Source organism: Bombus affinis, chromosome 15, assembly GCF_024516045.1.
Source record: "Bombus affinis isolate iyBomAffi1 chromosome 15, iyBomAffi1.2, whole genome shotgun sequence".
Lineage (NCBI taxonomy): Eukaryota > Metazoa > Arthropoda > Insecta > Hymenoptera > Apidae > Bombus > Bombus affinis.
Window position 1 is genome coordinate 2825924 of NC_066358.1, and position 13032 is coordinate 2838955.

The 13032-nt window shown below is 31.7% G+C and overlaps 1 protein-coding gene across 7 annotated transcripts in view; it reads left to right on the plus strand.

Moving 5' to 3' along the window:
- Window positions 1-408: 408 nt before the first annotated feature.
- LOC126924961 (uncharacterized) overlaps window positions 409-13032 on the plus strand; it is a 64248-nt gene continuing 51624 nt past the window's right edge. For 2 of the 7 annotated variants that reach the window (XR_007713758.1, XR_007713759.1), the window contains exon 1: window positions 798-1380. The gene's annotated coding sequence lies outside the window, so the exon portion shown is untranslated. Of the gene's footprint in view, window positions 1381-13032 lie in introns of all 7 variants that reach the window. The other 5 variants (XR_007713756.1, XR_007713757.1, XM_050740038.1 and 2 more) reach the window with 4 other exon arrangements.

The following is a 13032-nucleotide window of genomic DNA, read 5'->3' on the forward strand; positions in this document are numbered from 1 at the left end:
ATACATGTAATATTCTAATAATTAAATCTACGAAGTATGTACATGTCGTACAAAAAAGATTTCTACTATACTGTACGACATTGAATGTACAATTTGTTTGAAACGTTATATAAGCGAGTGACTCAGAAATACCTTGTACTACACGCGACCAAAATGAATCTAATCTTCCGATGACCCAAGATTTTTAATAATCATCAGTCTGAATATCGAAATTACGCGTCCAGAGTTTCCACTTATTTTTATTAATCTTGACGTTTATGAAATAATGTTTCTGTGGAATTTTAATATAAATTTGATATAAATGTACATTCATCGTACAGTAGATTTCAACACGTATATCAAATTCTTCGAAAATTCATATCTGAAAATTCTCTACTTGTCTATGTTCATTTTAATGGGAAAACAAGATTACTCGTAGCAAACTCGTCGAGAATTGAATGCATGAAGTTTCAATACGTAAACACGTCGACAGATAATTGGACGAGACAACGATACAAGACAGATTTGAATGGAAAATTGTCAGTAAACGAATTAATCATCGGTTTATAGTAACAACGACGACATTGTGGAAAGTAACACGGACTTTAACTAGCAAACGCATCGTGATAACGCCATGTTTTCCAACTACCAGCTCTACAATATGGTGAAGAGAAGTTTTTAATTTTAGTCGATTAAGAAGATCGTCTTTAAAGTAAATAAACTTTAAATGCACAAAGTGCCTGGTCATATGTGCAACTTGAAGGAATTGAAGTTTTCGAACTCGATTTTCTAAAATATAAAATATCCAACGTAATTTCATTATTCTTAATTTTTCTCTTATTTTGAGCCACAGGATTTCCTTGGTTTCACCTGCACCACGAAATCGCTGCCACTGTAGTTGATATGATTTGTTAACATGATCAAAATGTTTGAAATGATTAGATTTAGTAAAGCGTAAGAGGACAAATTGGAGCGATGTCACCCCAATTTCAATCTATTCAAAAATGTCACTGCGCACAATCCGTGCATGAGTTTGTCGGTCGACGCGTCATTAACATATCCCGGCTATCGGATGGGGCTCTCTACACTTAACGTTGCTCTTTGGTATCGTCGGTATCTAGAATATTGTTTTGATAATGCGCGTTTCGTATGTTTGCCGAGGGTTTGTTACAACGAAGCTCCTGTTGAATTAGCATCAACGCTGGTGGAACATATTTGCGAATCGAGAATGGTTGCCACATGATGTAATACGAATTGAAAATCAAAAACGAATTAAATAAGAAAGCAAAGCATCGAAATACGGAGAAATTGAAACGGTGAGCGATGTGAATGGTGAAAAGATAAAACACCATCTTTCGTAGCGATATCTGCACTCCATCCCGCGCGGCTTGACAGATAAAGGTAAATTATATTATTAGGTTGTCCGAAAAGTTTCTTTCGTTTTATAAGGAAATAACAGACGCACAACGTTTTTTGTTTTATATTATTTTGTCGAATTACGTACGATCCATTTTGTTCTGTTGAAATAAACACCGCGACATTTCACAGATTTGGTTTCACGTTTGTATAAAGATGCACTGTTGTAAAAGATACGTTTGCGGAAGAAAGATACTTTTCGGACAACCTAATATATAGATCTCATAACAACTGAAATGTCGTATCCATAATACCATTTCGAGAAATTTTGTCATTTCCTTTATGGCTTCTTCGTTTTTGCATATTCAAATTTTTCTAAATATCCGCAGCGTATTCGTCAAGAAACCTTACCTTAAATATTTCTAACATTTCGTTTAACTTGAAAGTAATAAAGAAAAACCTTTTATATTTTGAAGCATGCGTCGAGTACATGTAAAAGGCTCCCCAAAAAGAATTATTTTCCGATATTTTGCCTATGATTTTGATTTAGAAACTTGTAACCTCATTTAGCGTGTTACGTGAAAATCGAACTCGAATAGAATTAACATGCGACCAACTTTGTTATTAATAAGCCGCGTGTAACTAGCTTAGAAGTGATAACACCGTGACCGTTGCTCCATTCAGAAAACTGGAAAAATGCCATTCGAGTCGAGAGTCCATTCTGGTTCGGAGTTCTTCTTCATCTCGGGAACTTTATTAAACTTCCATAGAAAATGAGTTTCTTTTATCGAAAAGAGCGTTACATAGCCAGGACTATGGAAGGTTTAAAAAAGGTGAATGATAATTATTTATAGATAATTAAAAAAAGTCATATATACGAAAACAAGTCAACCGACCTATCTTCGTTTCTATTTCACTCACTCTTTCTGTTTCTTATTCTGAACTTAACGAAACGAAACAGTTGACAACAAGATTAAAAACTCGAACAAGAACATTTAGCAGATTTTGGAATTTTTAAGTTACACTGTTTCATAACTTTCAAACATCCAGTGTATTTTTTGTGTTCAACGTTACACTGCTTTCTCACGAAATATCTGCAACCTGCATGTAGTAAAATGATCGACTGCTATACTAGAACTCTACTGTTAATTCGACTGTGACCAAAATGTGCTATGGATCCTTGTTAGATTTCCATTCAGCTTGTTGAAAGCACACGGTAATTAAAATCCGATAGGCGATATCTATCGTCGCTTCTCAAATTTGAAATTCGGATAAATAACATTTCATACGCAGCAACTCGATTAAAATACAATCTTGCTAAAGATAAGCGAATTTTTTAATATTTTTATCGTAGACGACAACGATCGATCTCGAATAACAATCATTCCGGTGGATCTTTATTCGTCGATGAGAATTATTCAATTTTCGTTCGTCGATCGATCCTCGATGATCCTTCAATGACCCTTCCGTTCGGGGACGCCGCGTATATTTTCCTCTTTGTGGATTTCCATCCACGAACAGGTTGTTCCGTGATCAAAGGAACGCGTGGACATATCGTTGAAAATCGTGTTGCGTATCCTGTGTGCTACCGCGTTTTTGAGGGGACACCAAACAAACAGCAACACCAGCTCCTTTGTACCTTTTGATTACACGCCGGTGAACGCGCGTAACCGATGTACACGGTGCATGGAATGTGATTATTTGGTTATCCTTGCATCGAGCTAAAAAGAGAGTATGAAAATGGAGAACGATGGCACACTATTAAAGTCACGGGTATCAGATTATTTCTTGGCGAACGACATGCATTCCACTTTAGGAAATTTTTCGAATAAAAAGTAAAGTTATAGTTATAACTAAGATATTGAACTAAAACGGTAGAAACGCGGGAGCAACAAATCGAATAAAAGTTACATGGAGAGATACGGATTACAATAACTAGAAAATTATTTTTACTATTTTTTGAGTGAGATATCTTTGCTAATTTTGTTCAACCTGCTTAAATTAAGGATGAAGCTATGAAGTAACGCGTAAAATATACGTAAAAGAAACGATCATTGCATAGTAAAAAATTTGAGAATCTAAAAAGTTCAGAGTATTCGATGTGTCTTTCTTTAATTTAGGCGATACATATCCGTATACGTAAATATTCTACTTATTTCAATTTTGTTCTTTTCGAACACTTTCTTTATATTCGTTTTATTTATTTTAATCATTTTAAACATCATAATTTTATTATGCGCAAGTAGGTTAAACTGTATATTAAGTAGTTTATATTCCTATAAAATGATAGAAAATTATCTTTATCAATTTGATGTTTACTATGAGCGTTAAAAATTTTAGATTGTAATATTTTAACATTTTGCATATTTCGTCGTTTTCTATGTTTATATCATGTATCGATATAATTCCTTCATGTTGTTTTCTACACAATTCATTTCGTAGTTTTCAATTTATCTTCTGGACTTTTGTCGTTTCTAATCCGAGATTCTGTATTGGGTTTGTATTTCCTTTTCCTGATTCTCGATATTCCTCTTTTCATGGAAGCATGGTATCAACGGTTATCGGGAAGAATGCTAATCGCTTACGACAGTATCAATTCTGTCAATTTTTGCTCAACTGTTTCCGCGCTCTTTTTTCCCTCGTCGTTGTGCGTTATCTACGTAGCAAATTCTTTTATAATAAAGATGTAATAAAAAGGTCAAGTAACGTTTGATAGCCTTGTTATGCTACCATTAGATTATGTAATGAACGCATACTAAATTTAAACGGGCTTCTCATTCACGTCCTCTGAAAAATGGCTACTTTGAATATTTACAATACAGCATTAAGGCACTATACAATAATATAGTATCAAAACAGTTAAAAGGATAAAGAAAAATTTGCAAAAATATCTTGAAAAATTACACAGTCTATTAAAATTTTAATATAGTTGACTATATTTCTTACTGAGCTTGAAACTTTCGATTTTCTGTTTAGAACACTCTATATCTAGATCGATAAAATATAGAATGTTCTACATCGTTTTCTTATCACGTTTACGATAATCTGATAAAATCAAAGTAATTAAAATTATCCTATCCCATAATTAAACTAAATAACTATAATTAAAAGTATGCTAAGTATTGAAACTGTCTTTAAAGTATTATATCGATGTATGTTGTATATATACGTATATTGATTTCGTAGGTACGACCCTCTTTCCAAGGACGAAAAGCAGGAAAATAGAGTTATCTATCTAATTAAGTAAAATTGAACTACGTCAAATGGGTTAAGTAGTTAATAATCATCTTTAAAAATACTTTCTTTCTTCGCAGTGAATTTAATATTACCTTTTCTAAATAAACCATATAATTTTTTCCGTTATATTTCGGCGAATTATTTTTTTTTTTTTTTTTTTTTTTTAGTTTTATTTAATGGATATTATGTTTGTCTGATAAAACGAAGATTGATAGATATACGAATACGAACGATAGAATAAACAAATGTAGAAAATTAAATTAGCTTTGATCTGCATTCCTATCATAGATTGCGACTATCAGAAATAATCTAAATTTTTAAACAATACACATACATGTACACCTACTTACAATATATTCAACGTAATCACTCTCATTTTACGTCATGTTTTTGAAACGTTAGAAGGCCGAGGAAAAATTAGACAAAGTGACGCGGTCTCGAATGACGCTGATATTTTTCCGGAAGTGGAGGACCAGTTACTAATTTAAACTCGTAGCCTTTGTAAACGAAACTATCTACTTTTCTATATACTAATCGATAGTATTTTTCTATTTTCTCTATAAAAAGTGCACTACGTCCAAATATGAAAGAGATTGAATACGAAGCAAGCAAATTTTCAAATTCGTTTCTCCCGAGAGCGAAGTCACAAACGAAAAAAGTTTACTCTGTATTTTCAACTCCACCTTGTTCGTAGCATAAACGCCGAGACACTATGAATAATAAATAATACTAAGACTTAACGTCGAAAGATTTCTCTTATTACTTCTAGTTTCTTATTAATTCCTTTTTATGGAAATGTTCTCCCTCAAGCTTTATTTCCTCGTGAATTGTATTCCTATCTTCGATCGACAATTAAACTTGAGAAATTCAGATAACAGAATCGAGGATTTTTCTAATAGCCAATAGCGAACAATGGTCGCGTTGTCCCAGAATCTGTCGAAGAAGGAAAGTGCCGATGCGATTTTTATTGTGCATCTCAATTACGCTCTGATATCATATTCTGATGCATCGTCGTATCTTTCACCCAGAGATTAACGAATAAAAAACAAGTCCATGTGAACTGGGAGAAATGTCGCATCGTGGCATTTGTACGAACACATTCGTTTGTTTTACTGCAAGAAGTTTATCGACGAATTTTTCCTGAATATTATCGCATCTTTACTGAACACGAGTAAAGGAAATTATTAGTCACCCTGTATATTATACGATTGAAGTATACAGAACGATGTATTGGCTAATAATTTTATAATTTGATAGTTTCCTGTATGGCTCTTTGTCTTTCCTATCAAACGAATTAAAAATTTCGCAGATTGAGAATTTCTTCGTCAAAAAATCTTTATTCAGCTTAGGATGAATCTTATAAAACCAGTCGAATTATTATGCGCAAAATGAAGATATTTTTAAATTGCAGATTTAAAATAACGTTGAAAAACTTTTCAAATTGATAAATTTCTATTCGGTCAATTTCTGATTACGAAAGTTTTTCAATTAGGTTGTTCTTTGACACGTAAATCTCTCGTAGGTTTTTAGATAGAAACAAAATTTTCTAAATGATCAAATTTTAAAATGAAAAATTTCCCAATTGTATATTGCTCGGCTAGTTTCGAATGCTTTGGATTTCCTCAAAATTTTTAAATTACAATGCAGAGTTTTTGTGGATTTTTCGAAATTAGAATATTTTGAATCGTGGTCAAAGTTTCAAAGTGAAAGCTTTATTTCCTTGAAGTGTTTAACTTTTTGAATGAAGAAATTCGTAAATTCGAATCAGTGAATTTCTGATTTAAAAACTATGTAATTCATTTATTAAATTTGTATCTATTTACTTGTTTACTTCAATATCTATTTATTATATTTTGATATAATATTAATTAAATTAAAACATAAAAAATTCTACTACATTGTTATATAATTTCGATGTATAATATCCTTAAACAGAAAGTTTACGAACGTAAAGAAACTAGTTTCATCAAATTCGGAAGCTTTCTATAGATTTCAAGGGCTGGTAAAACGAGAAACTCTTCGAATCAAAGAGAATATTTCATCTCTCTTTCCTGAATATTTTAAAGTTTCAATTAACCAAATTGAGAACTTTTCAATCGAAATATCTCTTGCTTGTGAAGCATTCAAGCTTGATTAAAAAATTATCTTCGAAAAATGAACTCCCGTATTTTCAGTTCTAAAATTTTTCATTAACGGTGCCTAAAAGTATATACAATAAAATACGTTCGAAATTATATAAGAACGATCGCCTTATCAAGTAGATTTTTCTGTCACATTTCTTCTTTTTATTGTTATTATTTATTTTATTAATGGATACGTCAACTATTTTTCTATGGTCAAATGTCATTTCTTTATTAAGAGTCACGCAATTTATGTTTGGGAATGTCAAGATTATCGAATCTTTCAGCTGCAAGCCTACGAATTTTTATCGCTTGCGTCACGATGCATTTTCGTTTGATTAATGAAACGCAAATGAATTGAATCACTTCCGTTGTGGAGGCTGTTCGATAGAACAAGACGATCGTTAGATTTAACTAGTATCCTTCCGTTATCGCCGAGTGCATGCTACAAACAAACAAATGACTCAGGATTTAATACGATCGAAGTCCACGATCGTTGATTTAGAGACAGCAAATCAGATCCAATCTTCATCGATGTTCACCAAACGAATATATGTAATTGTATGTTATACATAGACATTTATACTTGTCTTTCTTTATTATCTTTTTCTACATAGTTATAATAATAAATGTAGAGAAACAAATGTCAATTGAATTATATGATAACGTTTTGACATTAAACATTTCTACAAGTATTTTAACAGATTTTTAATGGCAACATTTAAAATTTTAAATATTTCGGAAAGCAAAATGAAATATTCTCTTTGATTCAAAAAGTTTCTCGTTTTATCAGCTTTTTTTTTACAAAAAATGGTAACATTTTGTCGAAACAAAAACATTGCTGCATCCTATCGATTAATTTCCGTGTTTTAATTAATATTCAGTGTACTTCGACAAACAATTTATGTGCGATCTATTGGATATGGATAAGTAAATTTTTAGCAAACTTTGATTGTACGTGAAGATCACAGAAAAAAGTATGACATTTCGTTGATTCTTTATTTTAACGTTATTTTATGACTAAAGAGAAAATCAAAAGGACCTGTTAAGTACAAAGGCATAGTCTATGAAGTTTTGAAACAATATTTCAATATTAAGACAGGATCAATATCCTTAAAATTATGGAGAGAATGAGAAAATACATACATATCTGGCCCTACCAGCAGTGGACAATTTTGATGACATGAAATTAATTGACAATGAATTTTATATGAAATATTGAATTTTAAAAAGTACTCTCCTGTAAAAGTGGAAGAAGTGACTAATCGTGTTCTGCTATAGGTTTCATAGTTCCCAGCTTTTTCCAAAGACTGTTTAAGATATTCTTTCGATGTTATAAGATATTTGCAAACTAATTTCTGTTTTTGTATACGTTTCTACTCGAAAATATCTGCATATAATATACAATTACATATGCTTGAATACCTATAATAATATAGGAAATCTTTTAATTCAACAACGAACTAACTGCAGAAATACTTCTATCTCTCGCTGGAGCTTCGAATAAGCTCGATACGCAACACTTAAACTCACATACGTGTTTACAAAATTTTCTCAAAAATATTCAAAGTCGCATTTCGTGCCGCGAAGATACACAAAAATTCTATTTCTGTCCCATCGATCCCCCATCTTCTCTGTTTCTCCTCCATAGAGATCGAGCGTAACAAACGTTTTTCCTGGGGAGAAAAAAAAAGAAGAAAAAAAAAACAAAACGGTTGCGAGCGAAAAAAACGGGCGTCCTAAATTTAGTTCGCTTTATTTATAGAGCCGACGTTAACTCTTTTGGAGTTCTCGCGTGTGGTGTTTCACCCGTTCGCGCAAAACCAACCACTTTCCCCGTTTCGTCCGTCGCCCTTTAATTCTCGTCGCATCGCTTTAATTCTCGTTTATTTCGCGAAATATCATCACCAATTTGGCGGTCTTTGTTTAAACGAGGAGAGAGAGAGGTTGATCCGCACGTGGAGGCCCCGGCCGTGAATCGCTGAACTTTACGTAATGTGTCGCGACATTTCCAGTCGGCAATTTATATTGATCGGATAACATCCTGGAATACGGGGTGCTTTCGTCGGGGTGTTGAGCATCGTCGTTTCCGATACGCGCCTGTTACAAGCGTACAAATCGTTTACACTGCCATTCTGTTCGCTCTCGCGTGTTTCCTGTAACACGATGCACCAGTTCTACTCGAGACACACGATTCGAGGTGCACTCTCGTGTCTGTCGGTATTAATAAAAGCTTCATTTGATTGCTTTTTTTTACCGGAGAGGAATATTAAATTTTAGTAAATCGCGAGCTTACTGTCTCTCCCGAATCGTATCACTTTTATATCGCTCTTTGAAAAATTCTTTATTGTTTCCGATGGCTTGCAAATAGCCAGATATTAAATATTTAGTAAGGAATCGAATTTTGTTGTATAAACAAGATACCATAAGTGAATGATTTTTTAATTATACGATAAGCATTTATAAATGCTGGCTAAGGGTAACACTTGTAACCTTTTGAGGGATATTTATATTTCATATATTTGTGTGAGGGATATGTGTGAAATATTAATATTAGTATTAATATGATACTATCGAGTATTGTTTCGAGAGTTGTTTTTTAAATTTTCTCTTCAGTGTGTTTTTATTTGGAAAATTTTTGATGTGAAATATTTATTCAAATATTGTATCCTTAATTCCATCCTCTTTGTATCTGACAAAATTCAACTTTCCGATATTGTAGAAATAGAATTTCGATACAATACTCAATAAATTTAACGAATAACACAGGTGAATCCTATAATGTTAACAACCTTTTATTTCGCTCTAAATGACAAACAACAAATTGGTTAAATTTCCTTCGAACTGCCATTTTAACGTGTTAAATGATCATAAATTGATTTTGTTTCAGCCGTATTATTCTTTTTTCCAACCAAAAGACGATTCACATTTGAAACACAAAGAGGTTATTCGAAATATGAGAGATTTGTTTTTCTTTTGTTTCACGCAACTTGTTATAGTTTCTGTAACAGTGTTGTACCAATATGATTTAGCATAGATATCCTAATGGAATTCTTAAAAAAAAAAAATTTCTCAGAAAATTTGAGCGATTTCCACGCGTATTACATTCGGGTCACGATACGAAAACTGACGTCACTATTCCTATAAATCTATGTAGATATCGAACAATGACGTAATCGGACATCCGTGATCGGAATATTTACGCGAACCATTAAACGTTACACAGCTATGACCAATATTACGATGAATATTCCATATACGTTAGCGTTCAAAATATCAGGACGCTTTGGTAGATTTGTGATAACAGTCGTACGTACGTTGGTTACAGTTGTGTTATATTAATTACAGCATTTAGATACTAGTTAATTAGATACGAATATATTAGCTACATTTAATACCTTTTTAATAGTATTTTCATTATTCACGTACCTACAGAAATTTTATACTATGCAAACGAAATATTCAATTTGATAAAAAAATTCCTCATCGGAAAATAAGAAAAATCTGTGCAGATACTTTTTGTAGCCACTGTATAAAAATTTTATTGATCTTTCACATTAACTCTTATAGTCTCATTGTTGCATTACCGCAACGCTTATTTTTGAAAAATGTGTCTAACTAATATCCAATCAAATTTGGCAAAGTTCTTTTATTTTGTGGCGCAAATACTTTTTATAACCACTGTATATGAATTTTATTGATTTTTCAAATTAACTCTTCTAGTCTGAATGTTACATCGGTGCAATACCTATTTTTGAAAAATGTGTCAAACTCTGTCCTTGACTAATATCCAATCTATTTTGGCAAAGTTCTTTTATTTTGTGCATAAAAACCCGCAGCTATCATACACATATATAATTTTATATGTCGTGGATTTAGTATATTAGATCGCTGTAAATTGACTAAAATATTCGACTGTGTATGTTTTCAATGCCGCTGTGTGTATACGACACGACTATAATTTATTACAGTTTATTGTTAGATAGAATGATACAGCGGTCAGTTGATAAAAATTGTATAATTTTTTGCTTGGTTTCTATTTCTCGCTATAAATAACAACAGGATTTTGCACGGAGGAAACGAGACAAGAGATGAAATAAAATATACAAGTAATTCAAATGTACTACAAAGCACGAGTAATTGCTAGAATTTTTGTGAAGAGAATAAAATGTTTCTAATTGCGGCTATGCACTCTATTGTCCTAAAACATTTTTTTTGTGCATATAAAGGTTACAATCATTATTAAAATTATTGGAATTACAAGAAATTATTAGTTAGAACATTTTTGTAATGTTCTTTATCTCTAAAATTAACGAAATTTACGTAAATTATTATGTAGAATTCAAGTTTATTATTTTAAAACAAATACACGTGATATATGAGAATAAAAAAAGATGAAGGTATAAAAAAAACGTTTACGAATATAATATCTGAACGTCCATTAAATATTAAATTTTCAATCCATTAAAAATTCATTAAAAAATTGCAATAGGAAAAATGTAACAAAAATTGACGTTTAGAAAGTTTAAAAAATAAAATAGAAAACCGCTTTCAACGTTCATATTTAAAAATTTGTTACGAGGAACTTTAAAACTACTTGAATAATTTATATATTCAAAACCGCCGACTCTCCAATTAAAAATATTCTCAAGGTATCCAACTATGGAATAAGCTTTTTGTTTAAAAAATCCCACACTGAGAACTTTTTGAAATTGTCAGCTTCGCGAAAACTACGTATTATCCAATCAAGCCATTTCGAAATTCATTATTCGATTTAAAATTGACGGACGAGAAGAATTGTAAAAAAAAAAAATTGTTGGACGAAAATCTCTACGAAATCAATAAATTAGCAAGTAATTTATTCACGAACTTAATTATCTATTATTAACAGTAGTACGACTAGCATAGAAATATCTTTAAAATTTTTCGGAAATTTTAGAATTTCCGAAAGTCATTGATTATATAATTTACAGCACATCCTTACAAACTTATTGCCTAATGAAACTCTATAGAGGAACGCTTCGTAAGTAAAAAAAGCTACTCGATAGAGACGATACTCCTTTATTAGGTCACTTGATCAATATAGGTCAAGTAATTTATTAGTAAAATTGTTTCTATCGATAATTATGTACATATTTCGTAATGGCGATTACAGTTATTAAAGTAATGTACATCGTTAAATGTCTCGAAACCAGTAACCTGAACTTTCATAATAACGCTCCCTGAAGAGTTGAACAATGTGGGTGCAGGATGCAATGAAATTAACAATAACAGGGGACTATAAATTGTCATCGACCGTGGAACTACATTAACGAAGAACTTCCAACGCACAGAGTTCGCCACTTGGAAATTTTACGTAGTTGCTCCGAATTGGAAGTTCGATAATTTGCATTGCGAGAATACGCTCTAGGATCGAAACTTGTGTTGTAGATCCCAACCAGACAACGAAGCGGAATTGAAACAAACGTGATCTGTTGTTATCTCAATTTTCTGAAAAGTTAAATTATTTTATAGAATATAATCAGTTTGCAAATCTACGTTTAACTCATTGTTATAGAAAAAAATAATTTCGGAAGTTTAACCAGTTTATTATTTTCTTTGCTTCAGAGACGTTTAAGTTATAATGAAAATAGAGAGAGGTTTGAACATTTTCATTTGAAGACAATGTATCTGCTAACCGTGAAATGAAAAAAATGCTTTAATTTCCATAGTTATGTAATTGTATAAAATCTTGAATGCATTATTCCATAAAGAAGTAATTAAAAGGGAATTATAAGAATATTTGTTCATTTGTTTAGAGATTTAAAATCATAGAATAAGACAGAAGAACGTACAAAATTTTGAGAATGTTCCATTCCAAGATATTACACAAAATATTATTAAAAAAAAGAAAATGTCTAAAAATTTAGATATTATAGAATATCATATAAATTTACGCATAAAAAGTAATTCGTTATTTTGTCAAAAATTAATTTTAGAAAATGTTGAACACTTTAGGATTTTCGCTCGGTCAGTGAGCTATTTTACTGGAGCGGAAACCTTTCCTCAACTATATGTGAGAATAAACGGTGTTGGAAAGAACGTTCCTCCACCTGTTGAGTATCTCTGCTGTGTTAAGAGGACAATTCTTTTAATAAAAAGTATTGACACACCTTTTTCTGAAGGAACGTTCCGTAATGGCGAAGAAAAGAGCCCTTTTTCGCCTACGATTCTTGGGAATAGTATCGCCGTTACTACTGGGTGTTTCGCAATTTCCAAACAAAGTACCATTTCCTTCTCCAACCAAATGTTTGTATATAAACATTTGAGTTCCAGCATTACTTTAGCTTTCGTATACATT